The 27,273-nt window shown below is 37.8% G+C and overlaps 1 protein-coding gene across 11 annotated transcripts in view; it reads left to right on the plus strand.

The window, feature by feature from the left end:
* foxp1b (forkhead box P1b) overlaps positions 1-27,273 on the plus strand; it is a 288,207-nt gene that overhangs the window by 64,199 nt on the left and 196,735 nt on the right. The window contains exon 1 of one of the 11 annotated variants that reach the window (XM_028448137.1): positions 498-581. The exons of the other annotated variants lie outside the window; for them this stretch is intronic. The gene's annotated coding sequence lies outside the window, so the exon portion shown is untranslated. Of the gene's footprint in view, positions 1-497; positions 582-27,273 lie in introns of those variants that run through there. 11 annotated transcript variants of the gene reach the window in all.

Here is a 27,273-nt window from a genome sequence, read left to right on the forward strand (position 1 = left end):
TCTGCTTTTTATTTCTTTCAAGGACAAATGATGGAGGAGAAGAAGGATCTTGTGTTTAGTCCCTGAGCTCTCACCGAGTGGCATATCCCTTTCCAGTGCCAGCTGTTCTCTCAGATACACCAGGCCTCGCTGAATTTCTCTTAATATAATTCCGTGGGCTCAGGAGAATAGTTGCAAAAAACAAGCGTGCCAGCGAGGAGAACGTTGAATTTTTCATCAGTGGGCTTCAGCGTGGGCAGCGGTCTCATTCATGAGCAGATGTTCAGTGCAGTTACACTCTGCAGTTAATGTGAACTTACTGGCCTCTCTGCCATTGGCTGCAAGGACGTTGGCACCGATCTGGCATTTGAGAATTGCTCCCAGGAAAAGACACAGGCCTGGTAGTCGTTGCCCAGGCCTTTTTTAGCCTCTTCCCAGCTCAGGAGCTGGAGCCTGGACAGTGAGGCGCTGACAGCCCATCCGTCTTTAGCTCGACAGTGATGGAACGCTGGCCACTGTCTGCTCACGGAATAGACAAAATAAATTCCAGCAGATATTTTCGACAAGTTACCAGCTAAACATGAGCCCACATCTTCTAGCAGGTAAGAAATAAAACTTATTGTTGTTCAAATAAACCCAAAAACAGGCAGAAGAAATATTACAGTCAGGGTTCGGGTCAATTACATTTTTTTTCCCTTTTTTTTTTTGTTCTTTGCAACATTCGTTTTTATTGGAAATTATTCACAGCATCCAAATGGTTACAAATCATATACATATATTAAAAAAGACAACTCTCATTCTTAAATGTTTGTTTCAAACACCCACGGAACCACCCTGACGGAAACACATAAAAAAAAAGTTCAATATTTATTTGATAGGTTCAATATTTATTTGAATTAGATAGTAAAAGTAATCTTATGGCGGCACTTTATGAGCAAATTCACAGGAAAGCTTTCTTTAGCAAACTGCTTCAACACAAACTCTGATAAGAAAGTGAACACAATAATCTAAAGTTGTTTAAGATATAAATCACAGACTTATTTGGTCTGAGGATCAATATGTGTAATTGTTAATGCAGTTATAAATGTATGAAAAAGTTGTGTTGTTGAACAAAAGGGTGATATTTGTTACTGCTTTATGGCAGCCATGGCCTTCTTTATGGCGTCAATTAAATTTTTCAATTACAATAACGTCTTCAATTATCCATGTTCAATTACAACTCAATTATGATTATAGTGACCTGCATTTTTTTCAATTAGGATTAAAATTAACATTATTTTTTCCACTGAAATTCAATTGCAATTGTGTTCTCAATTACTAAAGTTCAATTACAATTAATCACAGTTACTTTATTAAATAACCCCAAAACTTAACCTTCTTCTTGTGAGCTTTCTTTTAGCATCTCTTATGATAATGGGTCGGTTTGACTCATGTCTTAAATCAGCTGTAAAATACACTAAAGTTTAGAATATTGTCTATCATCCAAATTTTTTTTTTCATCCCTTGGTTGCCTTGTTAGGTTTCCTTATCCATGAAAATATTGGTATTAATGTCTTTGGTGTGGGAGCCTGAGAATTTTTTCTGTCATTATACCCCTAAATTTCAATTTATTTTAATAAAAAAAAAGATATAATGATGCTTAAGAGAACTGAAATGTAGTAGGAAAACTTGATATGAAGCACATTTTAATAATTGTTAACTACGTATGTATAAACCATAGAACTACAGTTTTGTGTTTGAATTAATTTGTAGTTTTTATAGAATTTCTATACCAATCATAATTACAGTCAATTATCTGAACTCAATTACAATTCATTTATGATTACAACAGCAACAGGTGTTTTCAATTACAGTTACAATTACAATTACACTATAATTGTAATTAATTATCAATTACGCAATTACAATTATAATTGACCCCAACCCTGATTACAGTACTCTTGAAAGAGTAATGTCAGTGTTAAAAAGCAGCTTATGTAGTAATAGCAGCAGCTATAGTGCTGTGGTGAGCCTGATGGTCTGGTTTCTCTGCTCAGACCAGTGCTTTAAACATCTGCATTGATGTCAGACATCTGCCAAGCTGCCCAGCCTGGGTTTGATGTGGCCGCACACAGCTGTAGTATTTTCCTTCGAAGTTAAAGTCTGTTTGATTAGAGTGCGTACGTGACACCGAGTCTATGCGGCAGCATGTGGAGTGTGTGTGAAAGTCATCCCAGTACGGCCGTGCAAACTGTGCATATGGGACCGAAACCCTGCAAATGACAAGCTCCTCTTTCCTCGGCACGTCTCCTTCTCTCTCTTTCTCTAATTGGTCGTTTTCAGGTTGGCTTCATGAGAGCAAAACTAATTAGTGTTTCTAAATTCAGCTGTAAAAAAGAAGACACCCAGTTGATTGTTCTGGTTTCCTCTCCCGTGTCAGACACTCAAACAAGAAAATAAGAATCTACGGTAATCACTTTCTGATAGCTCATATTTTTATTTTTCCAAATATGGCTGCTCAATTATAGAAAAAAATAATAATCACAATTATTTTAGTCATAATTGGAATCAGGATTATTGTCAACCAAAAAATATGTAAAATATGTTCTTTAAACTTGAATAAAATCTTTCAAACACTTAAATCAAGTATGTTCACTTTTGCACAAAACAAAACACGTCTTGCATGTGATGTTTTTTTGCTCTAGGTCTTAATCATCAAACCCAAAGTGTTCCCATAAAAGGGAATTTGACTTGCCTTGGTTGTTTACCAATCGGTTTTGCTGCGTTTGTCCTGCCTTGTTTCAAGGCTGGTAGCAACAACTTTCCTGGTGTAGCCTGCAGGCTAGCTTTAGCTTTGAGAGGCACAGAGGAGCACATGCGTCAAACAACACAAAGTTAGTCTTAATAATAGTATTTTCTTGTGTGTGCCAAGCATTATTCTTTGTAGATATCCTAAAGCGTGGACACTTGTTTTATTTAGCAAATAAAAGATGAATAAATTTTATATATATATATTTTTTTTTTTTGTTAAATAATAGTTTTTTCTATATTGGTATTTTTGTAATCGTTGAGTGTAATAATCAAATTCATAATCAAATTTCTATTAATTGCACAGCCATACCTCACTTGCTCTCCTGGAATATAGTTTTGGCCAAACGGGGTGCTGCCCTCACACTGCCCTGTTCTCTCTTTGTAACTGCTGGGAAGTTTGGATTTGGAGCTGGTGGAAAAAGCAACAATGCGCTGTGTTTTAGGTGTGGTTGTTTCTGCTTTGATTAGTGCATGTCCTGCTGACAAGAACAGCCGAGCAAGTTTACAGTAGCCGTGACATTGGCGTTACCTTTATTCAAAATCCTCCAGCTGCAGTGAGCCCTCAGGAAGCCCAGCGCAGGCCCACACCGACGCCCCGCAGAGGAGAGTCAGCCCTGTTTAAGTTGGCAGACGCTCCCCTCATGGGTACATTTCTGCTGTGTCTGCAGAAAGAAAGGCCAGTGGTGGTGGGCTCTGGTGAGGCCGGTGATTCTCAGGGCAGGATGAGCTTTTTTTCCCACATCTCTTGCCTTCCAGGAAACACATTTTGCAGTTTCTTCCCTGTGTGTTTGAAAATGTAGGAAAGGCATTAAGGCCAAGGGGCATAGGATAGTAGACTCAGCATTTACAACTATGAAAAAAAAGATTTTACAAAGCTTTTGTGTTCTGAACCAACCTTTTATTGAAGAGAAATTTTAAAAAAAGCATAAATTTATCCTCTAAAAAAACCTTAATTAAAAATGCTTGATCTAATGCTGGGAGGAGCAGTGTTTAAAAGCAACTCCAGCTGTTCTCAAATTAATTTGGACTTCTGTGTGTGTTTTTCTATTTTTATCAACTTCCCAAACAAATTTCCCCTGAGGCATTTATTTCATGAACAAAATAGTTCTAAATTAATACCAACAATAAGAAAGATGTTATTACTGTAGATACACGGAAAAAAAGCAATTACATAATAGTTTTTTTGAAAATGTTTATTTATTTATCCGAGCTTGTATGTTAATGTGTAAATAGACTTAAATCACTTTATCCAAGTTGGACCAGAAGAAAAAACAATTGGTAATTTTGTTATTTTTGGCAAACTATTTTATGGTCATTAAGCTGAAGAAAAAATGTTATTCAGAGGTCAGATAGATGAACAATATCAATAACTTAAATATAATTTTCTTTGTTTTTGGGTTATTTGACATTGTATCTGTAATATCACTCTGTAATTGAACAGAGTCTGAAATCAACAAAATCATTAGAAAATTCTCTCTTATTTAAAAGCTGAGAAGAGAAAAGCTTTTAAAGGTAGGGTATGTAATTTTCTCCAGATACACTTTTTAAGTTTTTGCTTGAAATTTTCAAGATCTTATGTGTTCTGAAAAAAGAACGAAGAAAATGTCATCTGTAGCAGCTGTAAACCTGTAAAAACTTCGACCAATGAAAAAAGGTGGTTCCCTTTTTTTTCCTAACCAATCACGTCTCCCTGCTCGTTCTTGACCCCTTGCGTGCGAGTTAAAACAGAGTTTTTGGTCACGTTTTTTAACACACATAATGATAAAGTTTAGTGTTTACTTACTGCTGAATGAGACAAGACATCATGAGTTTCTACACAATACAAGAGATGAGCTTAGGTCTGCTATTGGAGCACGACACTCGTTTGATTCATTAAACCTTTCACTCTGGAGATGTTCTTGAGGTGGTAGAAGGCTGTTTTTGTGATTGGTTTAATCTGACTGCTGAATGTCAGATCTGAGTCAATCAGAACACCAAGGTTTCAGACTTATATATTCAATCACCTCCATCTTGTCATGATTTAGTTGAAGGAATAGCTTTGACTCATCCAGCAGTTTACCTTTTCTTAAGCAGTCACACAGCACATCAATGGGACCATAGTCATCTTGGTCCAGTGACAGATATAGTTATGTGTCATCTGTGTGTAGCTCTGATAATCAACATTACAGTATTGTAGAATTTGTCCTAAAGGAAGCATATAGAACAGGGGTGTCAAACTCATTTCAGTTTAAGGGTCAAATACGGAGCAGTTTATCTTAAGTGGGCCTCAGATTTTAGGCAGGAATTTCAGTATTTTTTTTATTTTAATTGTGCTCTAGTTTGCACTTTCACATATAAATAAATTAGAAAATATGTACAGCACTGATGATGATAAAGCAATAAATTGACACATATCAGTCCCTGCAGGATCTTCACTAAGCATTTTTAAGATTTTGTGGCTAAGTTTTATGTATTTTGGGGAAATGTTGTGGAATAATTTGAAGAGAATTGCAGGATTTGGTAAACATTGAGAGTTATTTTAACAATTTGAAATTACAAATGACTGCTATAATGTGATATAAGCATGGGGAAAATGTGAGTACTGCTAATATTGTGGAGTTTCATTGAATTTGTGAATTATTTTGGAGATATCTAGCTGAGATAGCTACAACCGAATTAGTTGACAATTTACACAATGATTCTATGATTTCGTGACTTTCTTGTGCGGGCCAAAATGGATGCTCTAAAGGGCCGGATTTGGCCCCCGGGCCTTGAGTTTGACACATGGGATATAGAGGCTAAACAGAAGGGGTCCAAGAACAGAGCCCTGAGGAACCCCACAGGACACCATTAATCTGTCAGATTCAAAGTTTTCAAGGCTTACAAAATAACTTTGCTCCTTCACGTAGAACTTTGCATTACTCTTCCATTTAGTCCAACCCATGTTTGCAATCTGTGCAACAAAATGTTTTGGTCCACAGACACTTTTCCTGAATCAGTGTTCAACCTTATGTCATTTATCACTTTAATAAGAGATGTTTGTGTGCTGTGATGAGAACAAAAGGCTGACTCAAATGGCAGCAAAAGTGTTATGGTCTTTTAAACGTATTGTTCAGTTTGAAAACCTCAAGGTAAGAAGTGGTCATTTTTAATGTTTCCTTAATCAGCTACTCGCTGTTAAATGACCATAGCACAAGAAAAATAGGGGACAGTGCCGCATCATGTCTGCATAGTTAGATAAACTCGTCATTATTCCATGTGTAGTGTATAAACATGTCAAAAACAACCAATGACCCTGTTCACACCTCACAGCTAAACAATTTCAAAGCCTGCGGTGTAGTATAAACACAAAACATGGCTAACCTTCACACAGAGGGGACTTCACCTCACCTGTTGTTTGTTTAATGGTCCCTGTCAACCTGTTGTCAGATATGGCTTTTTCAGGTCCACGTAGCTCCACCTATGTGTCCTTGTTGGAATTACTGTTTTTTTTTTTACTTACACATACATTCAAATAATATAATAAAACATTGTTTACCATTTGACAAATAGATTTTAAATGTTCAGGTTTTGCTAGGTAAAACACACATTTGTCAATTGCTTAAATTGTATGTAATTTTCCATTTGTGACAAGCATCATGTGAGTGTGGGTCTTATTCAGGGTTGGAGTCAGTTATAATTGTAATTGATAATTAATTACAATTATGTCATAATTATAATTGTTACGGTAATTAAAAACATATGTTGCAATCATTATTGCATTGTAATTGAGTTCAGATAATTGACTTTGTAATTTTAACTGGTATGGAAATGCTATAAAAACTACAATTTAATTGAAACGCAAAACTGGGGAACCATGTTAGAGTTCTATGGCTTACACATACAGTACGTAGTTAACAATTATTACAAAGTGTTTCATATCAAGTTTTCCCACTACATTTCAGTTACCTTGAGTGTAATTTTATCTTTTTTGTATGAAAATAAATTGAAATTGATGGGTATACTGGCAGAAAAAAGGCTCAGGCGCTCACACCAAAGGCATTAATACTAATATTTTCATGGATTAGGAAGCCTAACAAGGTAACCAAGAGATGAAAAACAAATTGGATGAAAGAAAATATTATTTAGTGTACTTTACAGCTGATTTAAGACATGGGAGACAACTGACCCATTATCATGAGAGATTCACCGTAATCATAATTCAGTTGTAATTTAACATAGATAATTGGAGATGTAATTGTAATTGAAAAATGTAATTGACCCAAACCGTGGTCTTCATCAAGAATGAACTCCAATGAAGGATCCTGATTGTCCATACAGTAACCCCCTATGTATTCAGTAATGAATATTTATTTATTTTCTCCAACAACCTTGCCTGCCTCTATCACACTGAGCCAGGGGTGACTTTAAGGCGATGTGAACCCATATTTTTAATAAAGCCCAGCTGCTGAATGATCAAATAGAGTCTCTAATTAGGGACTGAGTGTACACCCATGTAAAATTCTCTCTGGAATGCTAACAGCCTGTGATATTTCCAGAGGAATTTGCTGTACAGGTCTCAGAGACAGGAGTAGGAGGGGGTGGTGGAGTGTTTGGAGTTTTTTATGGGAGGAGGGGCAGTGCTCATATGGCAAGCCAACATGTTGTTTGCATTCATGTCAGTTTGAGGCTAATGAAGGCCAGACTGATGCTTGGATGCAAGCCTTAAGTAAATGATCCATTTTTGAATACATTAGAGCCACACAGTGGCAGCGTGTCCCCCCTCCTGCTATCCCAGCACTACCCTGTGCTCTGATGAAGCTGCTCAGAGTGGCAGTCATGCAGCTGGATCATGTCACATAAAGGTTTAACCCGACCCCTGTTGGTTTTGCAGTATTTTTGCTATTTTATCATTCTGCGTCCACACGGTGATGACTTTCAGGTTTGTGTTTGGCAGTGATGGAAAGAATGAGTGTTGTATCATTTGTCAATGCAAATGAGCACCCTCATGTTTCCCCCCCACCCTCTTAGATTTACATAACAGGCTAGGGTTTGATACTCAAAACAATGTTTTTTTCCTCATCTCTGAATTATTTTTCTAATTTAATGGAAAGTGGAACATCTTTGTCAACCATTTAATTTCATGCAACATAGAGAAATATTTGTGTTGATTTGTTAGCTCACAAGTATGACATGTTTTAGAGAAATTGAGCAGAAAGGGGTATTGCAATGAACTAGCTGTAAATATTCATGTTAAAAAATCACATCAATTAATATCTAGAAATTAATGAGTGCAGCACGTATACATTGTAGATGAGCCAGTTAGCATTGGTCACAATACAATGTTTTGTAAATGTGTGTTCTATGGGTTGAATACACAACTGATACCAGTTTGATTCACAGCTGGGAGAGGGTTCTTAATTAGACATAAATGTGAGACATAGCCCTTTCTCATATTTAGGTTTACAATCTCTTTATACCATCAACAACATAACTAGTTTCCTCTCCCTGTTTGAAAAAAGAGCACTTTTTAACTGTAGCACTTAAAATTAAAATTAATGGTTGTTTAAGCATGATTCTCTGTGTGTTAGCCAGACTCAGACTCTCTCTCACCTTGTGACTTCAATAGCCTGTAAAGTTCTCCAGCAACTCTTCCAACCATATACAGCAGTGGTTCTCAAACTGGGGTCTGAGGTCATCAAGCCATAGCTTGAGGTTTCGTGAAACCATTAAAAAATAACTTTTCACATTTTTACCACTTGTACATTATTAGATGTTATACAGCTTCAAATAGGGCAGCTTAGCACCCAGGTTCTTTTTGACAACATCTGCTGTCACTGCAGAAACTAGCAGTAGCTTAGGGGTCCAACCATGAAATAATAATAAATAAATACGAATATTAATGTCACCAATACTGTTGTAGCTAAAAACTCGATGTCCATGGGGCACAGAGAAAGTGCACTTTATGCTGGATTAAAAAATGTCAATGTGCAAGCAAATTGTACATTTTTTTTGGTTTATGTCATTAGAAATAACAGACAACTTGGCATTTCCTCGTCTCATTTGAGGTTCCAGGTGAAAAATAATTTACCTTCCCCGTGCTCGCCCCTCCTACCAACCTGCCCAGTTAATGACATCAACAGGTAGATTTTACCCAGTGCAAATTATCAAATAAATAAATCCCACAGAACGAAAAAAGTTTATCTTTAATCAAACAAGAACTTAACAACTTTAAGGTAAAACATTAAAATATTTAAACCTAGAAAGTAGCTCCAATAAATACAAAAGTATATAACTATTAATGAGACCAATGCACCAGTAAAACAAACATACTTTACATGTACAGTGTATAGTTACAGGACATGAACTGTGAGGTGTGTTGCTGTCTCAGTGGCTACAAAATCATGCATAAGGTGGATAAGTGGGTGACAGGTGTAGATGATAAATGAATCAAGTTTGTTGAGAATGAACACATGATCCAGGCTTTTTTCATAATGACAGCTGCACAGGTGGTATTAAATGCCCCGTGAGGACCTTTGACTCCTGCACACCACACCCACCCTCCTGTTTGTAAAAGCAAGCCCTGTTTGTAAGGACAAGCAGAGCGATAAGTTTCACTTTCGCCCTGGTCGCTCTCGGCTCACAGACATACACATGAACACAAAGCAACATGACAAGCAACAGATGTGTCACACTGGCTGGAATTAAAACAGCCATCCATTGTGGCGTTGTGCACTGCATCAGACGTGGTAGCAAAGACGAGGCGGGAAGCGGTGGCGCTGAGTGCTGCTGGCAGATGAGACAAGGCGGCATCTCCACTGCTCCCAGCTTCCTGTCTGGAAGAGGACGGGCCTGTTTGTTGGGCTGCTCTGACGATCTCAGTCAGTTTGTCATGTTGGCTGCTTACTGCTGCTCTGATCACATGTACAGAGTGCATTCAAAGAGCGTCACAGTCACATCAACCCTGTGACAGGTAGGCTCACCATGAGACAACAGCCAAAGGGGGTGTCTTTTTCAATACACAGCATGAGAACAAGTGCACAGTGTTGCTGTGACAAAATAACAGCATATGACATCACTCCACATGTGATCTTTTATTCCACTTAAGACATTGGTATCAAAGGAGCAGCACAAACACTCAGGTCACACTCGATGCTGGATTTACCATACAAATGTTCATAGAAATGTGAGCACACGACACGCGATGCTGCGAGTGATCTACTAACACGAGCAATCTATTGAGCATGTTTGCCTCTAATGAATATGCAATCTGGGCACTAAATAGAGGGAGGAGGAGATGCAAATAGATCAATCTAGCACACACAATGGCCCTCATTTTTATACCGTTCATACGTTCAGATCTGAGCGTACGACGTGCGTTCCACAATATTCACGCAAACTTTGGTATTTATCATTTCTGACGTGAGCGTACGCTACGACGAGATCTCACGTCATGTATGCAAATCTGAGTTTGTGGATTTGTGGGTCAGCACAGCTTAATCTGATGATGTTTAAGCATAAGCAGACACATATTCAGTGTTATTAAAACAAATTAAACAAAATTAAATTAAAAAAGCTCACGTTATTACTAATACCACTTTTTTGGTTTTCCTTTCACAGAAAACCTAATAACCCCATTAAATAAACCCTGTTACCAAGCAGGAGCGCATAGGTTCACTCAGTGCTACAAACACACACGGGACGCAGCTCTGCCATACTCTGTCTTGGAGATGAGGTCCTATTTCTTTTGTACAGCACATCACTAGTACAGAGGAAATAGGACCTCATACATGCTTTTAAATGTAAAATGTTCCTTAAACTTTTACAAATATGCAGCAGTAATCGGTGATGTGATGAATTATAGATGAAATTGGCTGAAGGCATAATAAACACAGACAAAGGACATTTAGTCATTTTTACAGCTTTTTAAAAGCGTTTCATTCGTTTATTTCTTTTAATGTGATATTTATTGCCTAAAGTCTGCGGACTGAGGCTGATATAAACGTCATATCCGTGTCTGCGGGATCTCTGTTGTAAAGTTGCTCGCAGCGCACACAGGGGGGCAGACTTCAACTGCTTGGTAACTGATCCGTTTCCACGGTGCATTTAAATGCACTTCTTTAATTCCAGTTTCCACATGTTCAAAAAGCACATTTTTGTTTTGCTCTACCTTAGATGTGAGGATGCTGATTTTCATCTTGGAAAAGTTTTTTTTCTTTTTTGACCTCAGTGAATGGGGCCTCCGAAAACAGGAGGGCATTACAAGTTAATGAGATCAAATTCAGCCGCCGCATTTTCACATTTCATTTGTTTTCACACAAGGTTGATAAATGAGGGTCAATGTGATTTAGTAAAAGATAAGACTGATTTGCAGCACCGTTTTGCGCTTTTATTTAGCATGTTTGACCAGCTTTACCCACAACGGCTGCAGGCAAAGAAATAAAACATTAAGCAAAATTGAAATATTATGAAAATCAGACATATTTTCCTTAGACCTCCCATATCAATTTCCATCCATTTCCAGTCCCACTTGATCCTTTACAGGGTTGCCCAGATTTTTGGAAATCAAAATCTAAACTAATCAGCAAAATTATCTGAAATATCCCAAGGTTGCATCATTTGCTGTATTTCAAGAATGTCAATTGTCCTGTATATTCGTCTTCGGGACTGGACTGCGGCATCTGAGCATTTTTTACCCAGTAAACGAGCGAGTACCTACCCCAGTATCAAACCTGGTATCAAAATCTGTCAGTATTGGTGAATATTATCCCTAATATTAATGATATGCTCTGAAGCTTAATCTGCCCTTGCCCTGTTAGCCAACAGCATCGCTCCATGCTGTGCCACAGAAACAGGAACCATCATTAAGTGAATGACCGTACGAAGGTGCTGCAACGATACTTGATTAAGCACGCAGTACTCACTGTCATCCTCCATCTGTTTACCACTCTCACAGCCACACAAGTGTTTGTATCCACTGGTGTAATTGAGCTATTTGAAAAAGGGCAGCTGTAACCCACTCTTAAGTTATATCCCAACTTTCCATTAAAGCGTGGGGGAAGTTTTCTTCATAGTAATCACACCAAGCGGCTCTACTATGTAAATATGGCTTATCAGCTTTGACAATTTGGTTAAGTGGCGTGTATGTGGGTGATGCATAACGTTCAGCTTTGTGGGTTTGACAGTGGCCGCACACACTAGTCCTTTATTAAACAAAGGTAACTTGTGTTGTGAACAATGGGAGCTATGCAGAAAGACAGTAATCATAAAAATTGAGATGTCAAACTAATATTCTGGATAGAAGATGCAAATGTGCTCACAAAGTATCCAACCTGCCGTGTGGGCAAACCTTGCTGTCTGCTTGTATGTAAATTAAAGTGGAAATATTGAAAATTGAAACTGATATTTAAATTTTAACATCAAACAATAAAATGCATGATGGCTTTCTGTATTTGCATATGAAGGAAAGAATGACAAGGATGAGATGAAGCTCAACAACAAAGCTTTTGTCAGCCACTTTTAGCAAACAAACCTGGAAAATGTTGCATGGGTTTTTTAGTGTTGTTCTTTCATTTGACTTGAATCATACAGTATGTGCATTAATAAATGACAGCAGTCAACACCCGTGTTGATATATTGTCAACACTTAGTTACCCTACAAGAAATTGGCCTCATGCAGGTGTAGTTTGCTGTTTCAGTAGCTCGACTTTAATTTGTGAGCATACATCAATTTATTTGATCAATTTAAAAAAGTCATCTGATCACTGAAATTGGACAATATCGGGGGAAAGTTGTAAGAAATCTTGACACAAGCTTGTCTGGGAACCAGTCTTGATAAATCCAGACTTCTCTAAGTTGCACATCCTCCCAAAATTTGCCAAAAAAACATCACCACTTGAGTTTAACTAACCAAATAAGAGCTTCCCATTAAAAAAAAAAAATACTGATTACACTTCAGCTGGTAACAAGTTAATTAACCCTATCTGGTGCATTGAGTAGCTCCTCATTGGTTTAACAACTGTGTCAAAAGATAATCATCCGTTTCAGAAGGATCAACTTAGTGGCATCCATCAAGAAGAGAAAACATCTAAGGAAAATGCTGAAACTACTAAAATCAGGGTGAGAACTGTCCCACGTATTTTAAAAAAACTGGAAGGACAGAGAGAAAACAATTCAAAGAAGTAGTGTGGTTGTAAATAAAATGTTGAATGACCGTTGATTGACGATTACTTGAATGTTTTGTGAAATCAAATCGTAGAAAAACAACAGCAGAACTCGGGACTATGTTTAAAAGTGAAGATATGAGTGTTTTCATGTGCACATACAGTGCAAAAGGAACTTAAGGGATTGGAACTAAATAGCTGTGTAGCATAAGAACTTATCAGTGAGGCTATTTGGGGAAAAAAACTGCTTCCGTTTTCTAGGGAGCATAAAGAATGGACTCAGGAGTGATTCACACTTTAGGGTAAGAAGAGAGGTGGCCTGCTGTGCAAAGCTATGGTGGCAGTGACTATCTGGTGTTGTCAGTTGTTTGCCCAAAGACTAAAATCAAATGACTACCTGAATATACTGAATTGCCAGGTTATTCTATCAATGCATTTTTTTCTTCCCTGAGGGTTCCACAAATTCACATCCCACAAATGTTGTGACATTGTCTGCAATGACAGAACTTTAGTGCAAAAATGTGGCATTTTTAAGCTAAAGGCATTCCACAAACAGCCTGTGTGACACTACTTCTTTCTTTTAGTCAAAGATAGCCATGGCCTCTCCATTTCCCAGGTGGTCTGATGAGGTTCTGGGGTTTAGACCAATGTCAACCACTCTTTCCAGAGCATTAATGGCAGGTGTCGGGGGTGTTAGACAAAGGTCTACCACAAAGAACCTGACCAGTGAGTCATTGATTGGCTTTGCTGTCAAATAAAGAGTCTTTATTTCTCCATCTGATATCTGTATACCAATTAGAGGATACTCTGGCAGTACGTTTAAGGTCTAGGTTCGTCATTGTTTTTAAATGTGAATTGTAATCTAGGTATGGGGGATGGGGGTGAAGTGAGAACCTTGGCCATCTTTATTATGCTGAGTAATTAATAATTTAATGTTAAGGGGAAGGGGGGGTTGGGGGGATATGTCAAGAAAACCAATGTGAGTTAAGAGACAACATGGAAACTATGGTCCCCAGGTCCAGAACAGAACTTCAACTCCTCTGTGCTTTATTATGTCTTACTTCAGATATTTGCTGATTGAGTATTAACCATGAGGAACATTCTTAATGTTGCATATTTAATGCCGGTATTAAATTATTGATAAAAGATAATTTTTGATCAGATTAATATTAATTCCCTGTAAAATATTAATAGCCAATGTTAAAATTGATGAAATTATCAAGCCATCAATATTCTCATAAACAGACACAGGCAGTAGTGGCATAAAGTCAAATGTCTATTAGAATGTTTTGATTTTTACCACCACTGAATTGTACAGAAAGAGCTGAGATTGTGTTACAGACATGTCCTCTCCAGGGCTGACAGTAGTGTCACATGTATGGGTGACCACTCTTTATCGTTATGCTATCTTTGCCACCTTGTCCATGACCTTTTCTCTGGCCAAGGGAGAAGTTGCAAAGCTGTTTTCGTGCTAGTGTTGAGCTGCTAATTGGAAAAGCTCCACTGGCGACTCTTGTACCAGGGGTCCGCCTCCCTGTGCCGCCCCCTGAGTCCAACATTACACTCAAACCAGCTTCTTCTGCGTAATTCTTTGTATTTTTTTTTTGAAGATGTAGCTCAAAGTAGATTTCATCATGCAGCCCTCGAGCAGGTTGAATCCCGGCTTTTGTCAATTTTGATTAAAACTCTCTTTAGATTAATGATATTCAGCAAAGATTTGATTTATCTTTTGCCAGTCTTTGGATTGGTATTACAGTCTTCCCTTTGTATTTATAAAATATGGAAATCAGCAAAAAATAAACCATTTTTGTAACATAATGGTAAGCACCTAGAAAATATGGTTACATTAATTATGTTTTAAAGGCTAATGCTACTGAATAACATAATAATGGAGACATGAAAGAGTTCCTATTCAAAATCTGATAACTAGGGAGAAGCAAATTATTTCAAATATTTGATATTTAAATTATTTTCAAATGAAGTGTGATATGAGTAGAGCAGAGCTAGTAGTTTCCCCTGGTGATCCTGCAGGCTCCTTTGTTTCCTTGGTTTGTCTCCAGTTCATTAATGTTCTAAGCATGTGAGAGAACCAGACCACACTCTGTAACCTATGGCAGGATAACGACACACACACACACACACAAATGGACAAAAAAAAATCTCTCAGCTGTTTCAAGTTGCTTGGCCCTTTCAGGAAGTGATGGCCGCCGAGCTGTCCTGATTAAAATGACAATAGTCTAATTAACTTGACCTCAGTGTCAATGCACTAAACGGCTGATGGTCCGCCAGTTCCTGTTTTTAAACCTTTTTTCTACTCATTGGCCAAAAACGTGACTTTTGTTTCAGCAGAAAAAGCCTGGCCCCATTTGATAGAATTTGCTAATGGACATTATTTCTCTAATAAAATATAAGCAAAGGTTTCCCCCTTTTTCTCTTTTTTTCTGTAGAAATGATTTCTATGTATTCCTTATCATTTAATATAGCACCGCCACCTTCCAGCCTCCAAAGGTATTTAGTGTACATACAGTTGGAAGGTGGAGCTTTGGTGGTAAGCCTGCCCTTATTTTCAACCTTTACTGTCAAATTCCCTTTAACTGATTTTGCTTAACTAGTGCAGTGCCCGTAGGAAGTATGTATCGCTATAAAAAGTGGGAGGTTAAGTAGCTTTTTCATGGATGGCCATATGAGTTTGTGTTTGAAGGTGGGACATCAGAGACATTTAGGTTTGTTGTGAAATGTGTAGAGTGATAACTATTGTGTTTTCATATATTTAAATGAATAAATTGGGAAAAAGCAACGCACCAGTGTGAAGTTATGCCTGGAGAAACACTTTGAGACACTCACGTATACATGGGAGCTTTAATTCCTCTTTAATTCAGAATAAAAGTTAAATCCTTTTTAAACTGACCTTGTAAACACTTAATTCCTAATGCAAATTACACACACACACGCACGCACGCACGCACACAGATTCCTTGCTTTATTGATAGATATGTTCCAATCAGTAACATATGAACCAAAGATAACTAAAAATCAGAAACTAAGTTTAATGTTCTACTGAAATGGTTCCTTTATTTGTGTTTTTTCTGAATAAGACTTTGGACAAGTACTTGGGGAAAAAAATTGTTCAACAAGCTCTCTATGATTATTTCCATATTCAATTTTGGCAAGTTCGAAATATGAGCTGTGATTGCCTATCAAACCCCTAAAATTCATACTAAAAACACAAAAATAATACAGTTTGAATTAACAGCTTGAGTAGTCCAATTAAAAACACCAAGCCTTGAAGATACTCCCAATGTAGATTCTTTATAATTCGCTTAACATCATATGTATATTATTTTATTCCAAAAGTGGTAGCAGTTACCTTGTTGCAAATCAATAAAAGAAGAAGTTGCAGCTTTGCGTGTAGGTTAATGACAACTTGCATTTTTGTTATATTTAGCTCAGCTCAAGGAGGTAATATTTTCACTGGTGTTTATTTATTTTTTTGTTTGTCTGTTTGAAGGATTACATCAAAAGTAAGGCAAGGCCAATTCATTTGCATAGAGCATTTCATACACCAGGCAACTCAATGTGCTTTGCATGAATAAAAAGTGCAACAAAAAACAATACACTGTAAAAAAACAATAAAAACATTAAATCAACAATAAAAAGATTCTAAATCTCCCTCTGAGTCATACACAATAGAGAGAAAGAGAGCCTTTAACTTTGATTTCAAAATGTTCATATTGTGGATGCTGACTTCAGCGCTTCTGGCAGTTTGTTACAATAGTGTAATCAGCTGGATCATTGCAATGGTACTTAACAGATTTTGAAAAATGTTAACCAAGGATAGAACTCATGCCATTAAAGATTCCATTAGGATCATTATACTAATTCTGAATCAGTTTAAAAAATCAATTTTGTTTTTCAGCGATCTTTATTAAATTTGACTCAATTATGTCAGATTAGTTCCTCAATTTTCCCACTGAGACTCACCTGGATCAGATCTAGATTGTGCATTTCATCACAAGTTTTCGAATAAACATAATACATTTGGACTTACTATATGGTTGTTATTGGGGATATCATTTTTTTCCTAGCCTTTTTGAATGCATTTCTTGCCTAATGGTTAAGGCAAGGCAAATTTATTTGTATAACACATTTAAAACACAATGCAATTCAATATGCTTTACATGATTAAAAATTGCAACAGAAAACATTAAATATAGAATATTTATCCAGTCTGTCTGTCGTTCCTAGTCAAGAGGGGGCTCTCACACTATAGATATAGATTTGCATATGGACTCTCACCAGTGACGTGCCTTGAGCACTAGGGTTGGGTAGGCAGGGCGTTGCAAATCGAGACCACCAGTGTCAACACCAATGACAATTTCATTATGTTTCTGCTGGCAAGTGTTAATCTAACAAAATCAAGATCGTGAAACACCATAAAAGAAACAAACAGTTATTTAATATAGCCTCCATACTCTCCCAACAAGATATATCTCATGACACGGTAGCGCATCCGTTGTTTGTGTTGGAAACACAGAAACACGGAGAAAATGACAACAACAACAACTCAGAACAGCCTCAGTGAGACGCATCCACAAAGCCAATCCTTCCTTTTGTACCATTCACTGTGAAAAGTAAGAACAATTTTCTGACTTTTCCTTTGCTGAAGGTCTGGTAGCTCAGGTGTTGGTCTCCCATTTTTTAAAGCTGTTGTTTTTCCTCAAAAGAAAGTTTCTTTATCGTCTCTAGCGCTGTCATCCTTCCTGTAGTGTTATCCCGCCCACTCGCTAGAAAACGTAGCAACTGCCACACTGTATCAATTCACTAATGCACTCTGAACGTACGTATAGCATTTAGCATAGCACGGTTACGTCCAAAGGCAGCATAGAGAGCTGCCTTTTTTTACTTAAATGGTTTCTATATTGGGGAAATGACTGCTCATGCGCGAACACATAAAAACACACTATGGGAACAGAGGAAGAGCAGCAATGTGCTTTTGGGAGAGGGTGTGGCCTCCTCCTGCCTTACAGCGGAGTGAGACTGTGCAGCGTCTCTGCCGTACCAGGAAATAGGGATGTTTAGTCATTTGGGCTATGAAAAGCACAAAATGCTGACACTTTCAAAGTTATAGGTACTGTAGGCTATCGGAAATTGAAAAATAAATAATTTATAATTATATTAGAATTAAAACAAACAATCAAAATATCAATTCACCCTTGGGTAGGCACTGCCTACCTCGCATACCCTGACTGCACATCACAGACTTTGTGTCAAAAAGCTGGAAAAGCAGAGCACAAATACAGTTTGTCCATCTGCTGTGCTACTCCGGAGCGTAGCTACAAATGCTGCTAAACAGTATTTTCCACAAAATATGACAACTTTGCAATAATTTCAAAAATGTGTTTGGTTAAACCGGTCCATTTGCCAGTGTCTTGAAAATTACAACAGTTGGTCCTTAATGTGATATGATCAATGTGATCAGAACAGTTTTACTACCTCTAGTTAGACAGAGAATTGAATGGAATTCATAAAGTGGCCTCTATCAGTCAATGAGTCATAAATACAAAACACTGGTGCCTACAGGTTTATAGTTGTACATAATGATAATTTCACAACCACTGGTAACCAACAATATTTGAAAATAAGTCGTTATCCAATCCCCTATTAATCTTCAGCATTGCTTGACGGACTAATCTAAAGAGTGAAGAAAGAAAAAAAAAGAACAACATGAAAAACAGCCCTTTAATGACTGAAGAAGAAGCTGCTTTTGGTTCTATTATTCTTCTGTTGGTGATTAAGGTCTACTGGGAGATAATTACGCTTTAGTCTGGAGTTAATGAAATGAAAACTTCTCTTTTCTGCTGCAAAGGAAGGGCAGATCTTTTGTAGTGCTATCTGCAGACATCTCCCACTTTTGACAAGGCACACAGAGAATTGGTTTTGTTTTAAGGTTGAGGCCCCTTCCCCTTTGCAGCTTGTCAGCCTGTCAACTGATATGAAGGATCTGTGAATGAAGCCAGAGTCAGTGCGGTCTCCCTTCCTGCACTGCTGCTTCTGGCTCCCTGTGAACTTAAGGCATGCTGGGGAACATCAAATGGGAAGATCACTACAGGTCACGAGGGACATTTTCTCATTCAAACAACAGAAAATCTGGGAAAAGCAAAGAGCGATAGACCGCTATATGATAACATGTTTTGTTCCAAAAGGCCCTTCAATTGGGGAATTATTGAGTTTCATGTATGTTGTACTTTTTTAGCAATTATAATGTATTTATTTTTCTAAACATCTGTAGAGTGGACTCTTATTCAGATAGGCTGGAGCTTATCTGAGCTGCTCATGGAACATTGAGCACACCGTGGACAGTTTACCAGTTCTTTACTGGGCGAAGCAAGAACATTACTAACACAAAAAGTCAGCAAAATTATTTGTCTGTGCAGCCCTAAAGTCTGTTTGTACATATTTCTCTTTGACTCAAAATTCAATAAACTTTTCTTTTCAACTTGTCAAACTACTTTGTCAAGTCAAATAAGATGCTTATGAACTAATGATAAATGTGTGTGTATCATCACTGAGACAAACTAAACAACTGAATGATGTGCCAAATTAATTATAAATTAAGAAAAATAATAATATGTATTATTGATTAGATTTTTTGTTATAATTGTAAGAATACTGTAAGATCCATTTTTTTGTATTAATCTCATTAATCTGTGGATTTATTTTCCACTGACATTTCAACAATGTACAATATAAAATAAAACTGGTCAAAACCTGTATTTGCAAGGCAAATACACATTTGGCAATTTAAAATTGAAAAAAATGACAACCTATATCTGGAAAGTTTGTTCTTTTTGCTAATTAAATTAAAAGTAATAATGCAGGAAAAACAGAAGACTTACCTTGACCTTAAATATGACCTTGAGCAAAGGTCTAGGTCACACATTGAAATGGAATGTTGTTCAATGGTTCCAGCCTTAGCACTGTATCTCAATTTGTGGCCAAGTTATAGGGAAAAAGTATCTACCGATCTTTTTACTGGTAGGTCGTACAGCTTCGGTTCAATTAAATAAAATACAGAGATGAGCTTTTCATAAATGTAAGCATCAAATTTGTACGATAAATATTAGTAGAGATATGGAAAATTTTGTTTTTTGACACTTGATGCGATATTGACCTTGACCTTGACATTTTGGCTTCAAAAAAAGTCCACTGCACATCCCTGACATTGCCCCTGTGAGATGACATACGTGTCATTTGTACTGCATTAATAGAACTCCTACGATAACAATGTATTTGTCAATTTTCAATAGACAAATCTCTCTATTAAAGCAAGGAATGTCTGTGTGTTTGTGTGTGGGGTGCATATCTCCCTGACGCATTATCTGTTGGACCTTAAACTTTTTTAACAGCATGCGCTTGGTCCCATGGTGTGCATCCATTATTTTGGACTTATTTGGTGTTGCAAAATGTTTATTTTAATTTTATTTTCAACGCTAATTAGACCGGACATGAGAGGGGGGAGGGGCGTCTCTGGCTCTGTACTGTGACACATACCCGCAAAGTCCGTGTAAACATCCACATTTCTCCGTGAACACAGCTTTATAAATGCTGATATTTTCACCACGTGTTTATAACCTAATGCAAACCTTGGATGTACACTCCACACGCACACAGAGCCGTTGAGAGAGAGAGTTGCGACAAGACCCGCGTTCCGTCTCAGCTGGTGCCCGTGTTACCGTGTGAAAAACTACCGGCCGCGCTCTTGATCTTTGCGATGGTTCGTCCGCTTTGGTTTTTGAATTTTACCTCATTACCGCCACCTAACAAAAACACTGTGTGCTGCCCCCAAAGTAAAAAATAAATAAATAAATGACCGAAAAACACACAAACATACAGAAAAAAAAGATAACAATACACAAAAACAACTCATTACACAGAAAAAAAAGCTAAATTACCCAAATTTCTCATCATTATCATCAAACTTTATTTCAGACACATACATGGTTCATAGCAGACATCACATAATGGACATCAACAAATAGGACACAAAAATAACAACATAAATACACAACATTACAGAAAAATATACAAAAACATAACCAAGAAATCCAACAAATATAACACAAAATACAACTACAAATACATCTCTGTATAAAAGCAAAAGCTCTGTCTGTCTGTCTGTCTGTCTGTCTGTTCCTCAAATATCAGACTGACCTGAGAGTTTCAACATGGCTGCTGCTTGGTTCAAGGGTGTGCAATGTTGAATATGTTCGGACTGCAATGATACCGTTAATAAATTATTTTGTAAATGCTTTACAAATTCCGTGTGCATCTAAACAGACTGTTGTGGATTAATGACACTAAACGAGTCTGGACCGAGTGTGTTCCGATCTGAGGAGATCCGGATCCGCTAGGACAACAAACTGGAATTGGAATAGATAGCGTACAGTGTCCTTGCTAAAAGCCAAATATATATGAAAACACAATAGTTATCACTCTACACATGTCACATCAAACCTATGTTCCTGACGTCCCACCTTCGAACACATCCTCATTTGGCCATCCATGAAAAAGCTACTTAACCTCCCACTTATTTATAGCTGTACATACTTCCTACGAGCACTGCACTAGTAAATTGCTCAGAAAACACTTTAATGCTCAGATTTATTGAAATACAGCCGCTTTGTGTGTCTGCGGACAAGTTAGCCTGTTTCCAGACAAGCGTGTGCACTGCCATTGCATTTGTTCGCATCTTTACAACCTCCTGTTTTGGTCGGCTTGTTTTGTGGAGAAAAGTGTTTCCGAAAATGCACTTTGGGCCATTTTCAGACCAAAATTTTCAGTGGCAGAAATTTTGGTGCATCAGTAGTTTTGACTAATGTTAAAGTGGTACACTTGCATCAGTATCTATGTTTAAAACCCAGTTCAATTGAACATGAATCCGATTCTGGTATATACCTCACACCTGAGTGGAGACACTCAACCTGTAGAGGAGTGAATTGTTCAGTGCTGGCAGCAGAAGTCGTGCTAGTGTGGGCACATATTAGACTGTCCTTGTGGAAGTTCACATCTGGTTTGTGTGTGTGTGTGTGTGTGTGTGTGTGTGTGTGTGTGTGTGTGTGTGTGTGTGTGTGTGTGTGTGTGTGTGTGTGTGTGTGTGTGTGTGTGTGTGTGTGTGTGTGTGTGTGTGTGTGTGTGTGTGTGTGTGTGTGTGTGTGTGTGTGCGAGAGAGACACAACAGTCCACCTCCCCACCCCCCTAATGGCACTCTCACATTTCATCATCTGCTCTCCAGCACCAGGGTGCTCCGACACTAGTCTCTTGCTCCAGATTCATCTGTTGTTATTATTTTCCACTGATAATTGGCTTGAACAATGGAATGCTTTGTCCCCCTCGCCTTTGAAAACCTACACCCTGTTTATTTGCCAAAGGTCTCGTCGCTGCCCTTTTTCTTCTCTCGATCTTAGTTACTGTCTCTCTTCCTATCAAGGAAAGTCACCTCACCCCCTCTTTTTGCTATGATCTATTTGATATTGTAACCCATAAATCTGAAGACTGGCCACATCACTAGGTGTTGTTCAGCGACTTCTGTCTGGATTTTCAGCAGGAACTCAGCTTCTGTTGCTCCCTATTATTTTAAAACTCAATCAGGTTCAAAAGTTAGTGGTACAATTGCACATTATATTTAAAGATGAACCTCTCAAAGAAGTTCATTTTACTCCCTTTACACCCTTTATTTCCCAAGTTTTCCTCAGTAAGTTGAGCTTTTTTCTATAGATGTTCACTAGGATATTTTTCTAAATGTCAAACATCCACGTTGTGATTTGACATCTTGTGCACCTTTTTTCACAGCTTCCTGTAAATCCTCTGTTCTCCTCATCAAGAAAAATTGTGCAGATTGAAAAACCTCTTTCTTTTTTCCCCCCTGCTCTTTCCCTCCCTTTCTTTTGTTCTGCCTGGTTTGTCCGTGCTGATGTTCATTTGTTCTGCCTGCTCCTGTCTAATTAAAAGAAGCCAGGACAGGTATGGCTCTCAGCAGGCGTCCGCTCTTTCTTCATTTGCTGTGTTTGTGTTTATGTAAGCGACGCCTCTTCCTGCATAGTTAATCTGGAGCGTAGCACCATCTTTTATTTTGACCACATACCACTAATCCTCTTTCTTTCTTTTGCAGAAATGCAAACACACTCTACCTATTCTACTTCATGTCTGCTAGTACTTCAAAATCCTGGTGTTCAGCGTTAACAAACGTTTTTGGTTTATTTATATGTATACCCTTTATAATAGGGATAAGTAATATTGTAAGATACTTCAATAAATGACATCAGAATGAGTAAAACTACATATTTAGGATCTAGCGAACCCTTACTATCACAGTCCTTTGAGGGTTAAAGTTACCTTCATTTGCTTGACATGTAAATTTTGCTGCAGTTAATGAATTTGTTTATTTTTCCTGAAGCAGTACATTTGACTTTATTAAAGGAATGGACATTTGTTTATTTGTTTTTACCTTCAATTAGTTTAATACTGGAATAATATAAGAACATAAATAAAAAAATGTGTTGAAATAGAATTTAAATTAATATAGCAACTTCTGCTGGCTAACCTTCAGTCTTTCATTTTACTTTTTTAGTATTCATTTATATTGTATAACCATGGAAAGGGTCATGGAACAGTAACTCGATGTTGAGTGTGTTGAAACTGCATGTTGTAGTGTCTGCAACCTTTACTCTCAAAGGAGCCATTTTGCCTATTCTCGTCTAGATTAAAGTCCTTCCGGAGCCGAAAAAAAGGAAGACAATAGTGTATAAAATGCTATACAATTAAAATAATATCAAATTATTTTATGAGTTAATTGATTTGAAGGACCACAAAAAATAACTTGAATTTGATAACACATGACCATGTCAGTCAACGCATGCTAAATGCTAATTTCTTGCAACATATCAAGCTTGCATATTAAGCCGTCATGTTGGCAATGAAATAAATCTTTCCCCAAACAAATACAGTTTCTATTATCTTCCAGAATAGTCTTTTTGTTAGTTATCTTACGAGGGATTTAACACTTAAGGTTAGCCACAGGTGCAATAAAGTTGCAAGAAACTACTATTGTTTTACCATTGCAGAAACTTTGTTGGCCATCCTTTCTTCCTTCCATCCATCCTCTACTTAAAGGAAGTAGTGTGTGGAGTGAGTCTATTCTCCCCAGAAACAGAAAATCATTGGCATTGTCTGTAGAGGTTGCTGGAGTTGAAGTAGGAAGGTGGCTGAGTTATTGCACTATGTGATTTATTTTTAGGTTAACCAACTGTTTCATCAGAATTTTATTTGGTGTTAATATAATTAATCATCAATACCCTCTGTAAGAAATAACAATTCATTAATATTTTTTAAAGCTACAGGAGCCATTGCAAAAGAGTCAAAGAGCCACATGAGGCTCCAGAGTCACAGGTTGTTGATGCCATCGTGTGGGACGGGACTAGGTCTTACAGCAAGCCCCACTCCATGCATTCTGTCTTCAGACTTTGACTTTATTTGACAGAAGAAGATACTGCATAACCACCCACATCTTTTCTCAGTGTTCCATCTTTGGCAGGCATTAATGTCAATGCCATGAGTCAATGCAGTAGTTTGTCGCTCAATTGCAACAATAGCTATTCTTCTCTCTGGATTTGCAGTGTTTTTTCTATCCAACTATGTACAGACATTTCAGACTCCAACTTTGAGTTTTTTGTTTGAGGTTTTTCTTTGGTATTCGACCGCTTAATGGATCTGTTAGCTGTGGAAAAGGGGCCCAACGTAGAAAAGCAAACAATGTTTCGGATACCGTCTCTAACCCACTCCTCTATGCAAGGGTGGGCAGTGCTGTCCTAAAGAAGCTGCCCTGTCGTTGTAGGAGGTCCCGAACATCTCTATTGCCCAAAGAGTTGAAGAATAGCAACCATTGGTCTAACTACACGCACAAGTGTATCTGCAAATTATACCCGTTTTTCTTGCCGGTGCAGCAGGGTTGAAGGTATGTGATAACCCCATGTTGTTGCATATATTATCAGTTCCGTCCCCATCAAATCTTGACATCTGCAGCGTATCGATAGTAATGGTGCCCCACGTGTGTGGTCAGAGAGGAACAGGGTTTCTGGGTGAGAGTGGAGATCTCATTGCTAACTAGAATTGACAGTGTCCCTTTTAAATGGGTGAAAAGGGTTTCTTGTTCTTTTTTTTTTTTTAAAAAAAAAGAATGATTGCATAATATTGGTTATCCAGTTGGCTATTGGTGTCCAGGGCTGGGATTTGCCCTAAATGTGTGGGATTAGGGTTGAACTTTATGACTCCACTGATCTAATTTCACGTGCTAAAGTGTTAGACTTATTTCAGCTGTAGACTGCAAGTTGCCCTGGCTGTGACTTTTCAACCAGTGGATGAATTATCACAGTGCTGTTTCCTGAATCAATAGATAGATAGACAATTTCTGAAGGGCGTTGTACATTCAGTATCTTCTGAAGGCCCATTTTGCTTTCAATGGGCTAATCTGAATAGTGTTGAGTTGTGTGGCCTTGTCTGCTTTAGGTTACATGAGAAATTCCTTCTTCTTGGTATTAAGACAGCAAAGCTCTCTGTGCACATTCTGGGTACTTTGTTCTTAGCTCAGCAAAATGTGAGGGTAGGTCCAGAAAATCCGAAGGATCAGACAGGCCTGACATTCAGCACGCTGCGCTGTTGCCTCTTTAGCTTAGAGGAAAAGAAAGTGTATCCCAAAAAAGAGCTGGCTTTAATTGGTGGATTTTAAATCTGTTTGCGTTTTTGGAAATGCTGTTGCTTACACTCTTTGGGTGTTTCCTAAACCATGCTAGGATCCTACCAATCACATCACACTGGATTTAAATGAACTATGCTTTTTTTCTTTCTTTTGACATGCTGACTTTTTTAGTCTTCATGAGACCACAATATGTTTTTCATTTAATTAGTCCTTCCTAATAAAAACTCCGTGTGCAGTGAGCCCTTTTTGACAGATCGCATCATACAATGAGCAGCTGCGTTCATGGTGAAGTGAGCCATGCCTTAGATTTTCTTTTCTGGGAGGGCATAAAGTGACTTGGGAAATTTCCTGAACACTCCCATAAAACAAACACCAGTGACCCAATATGTTGATATTGCTGCCTCTAGACAACTAAAACTCTCTTACGCCCTCTCTTTTTATGTACACAATGCTCCAAAAACACACCCACTTGTCTTGAGAAGTGCTGAACCAGTTTCACAACCTTTTTTTTTATCAGGCCCTGGAATGAAGAATAGATGTTGAATATTTATTCTGATTTTTAAACAAAACACCCAGCTCAAGCATCCAAGAGATAGCCTTTTATTGACAAGTGTTGAATTGAGCAGTAAATAATTCTATAACAATGCATGAAGGTTTATTAACGAGCTGCTACAAAAGTATCTACAGCTTTAGTGTTAGGTGCACTCAGACTAATTATTGGAATAACTTTACCTAATAGTAAATATTCATGGACCCTCTTCTTTGTGTCTGCCTGGTGTGAAGAGAGGAGAGCATGTCCATTAGGGAAGCTGAAGAGCTGCCCACTGTGTATGTGGGCCTTTTGTTGGGACTGGGTGTAATTGATTGGAAGGTGTAATTCATATTTTGAATATGCAATCGTAACCAACAAAGCCAGAATCGCTCAGAACATACCAGTGACTGGAGAACCTATTGTCAAGCTATGACCACATCACAAAGGGGGTGATCCACTTCACAGGTTAATGAATAGAATAAAACAAGACTTTGTTCACGCTCTGATGTCCATTACCATAGTATTATATCTGATTGTCCATTTTAACTGAAAATAAACCACCTGGCGTTTTTTTTCTCTCTCTCTAACAAAACTAGTAGCATAAAGAAGAAAAACGTTTTTTGATTTTCTAAAGCAGGGGTCTTGGAGCACCAGGCTGTGGACTGGAATAGTAGAGTGCTGTTCTCTAGTTGTATTTACTATTGCACCACTTAGAATAGATGAGTGGTGAGTTGTTGCTGTTGTTTTTCTAAAAAGGGAAAGAGTGGTCACACGTAACCACAAATATCTCTATAAGGCTAATTAGCAACCTCAAACGCTGGGACCCTCCGCCTCTTTGCTTAGAGCAGTTGTTCTCAGCCCTCGACCCCCAAAATAAGGATGCCAGAGACATGAACATTAAAGAACAGTCATATGGAGACAGGGCCGTCTATAAGGGGAATAAAGAAGAGAGCTTTTTGGGGCTCATTCATAAAGTCAGCAAAATGATGGTCCATTGTTCTTTGAATATGTTATAACCACATGTATTTATTTATCTGAATAATATCTACTTTTATCCAGGAAGTTTATTGTTATTTGCACCATAGTATATAGTCATTGTA

The sequence above is a fragment of the Gouania willdenowi genome, chromosome 5 (assembly GCF_900634775.1).
Source record: "Gouania willdenowi chromosome 5, fGouWil2.1, whole genome shotgun sequence".
NCBI lineage: Eukaryota > Metazoa > Chordata > Actinopteri > Blenniiformes > Gobiesocidae > Gouania > Gouania willdenowi.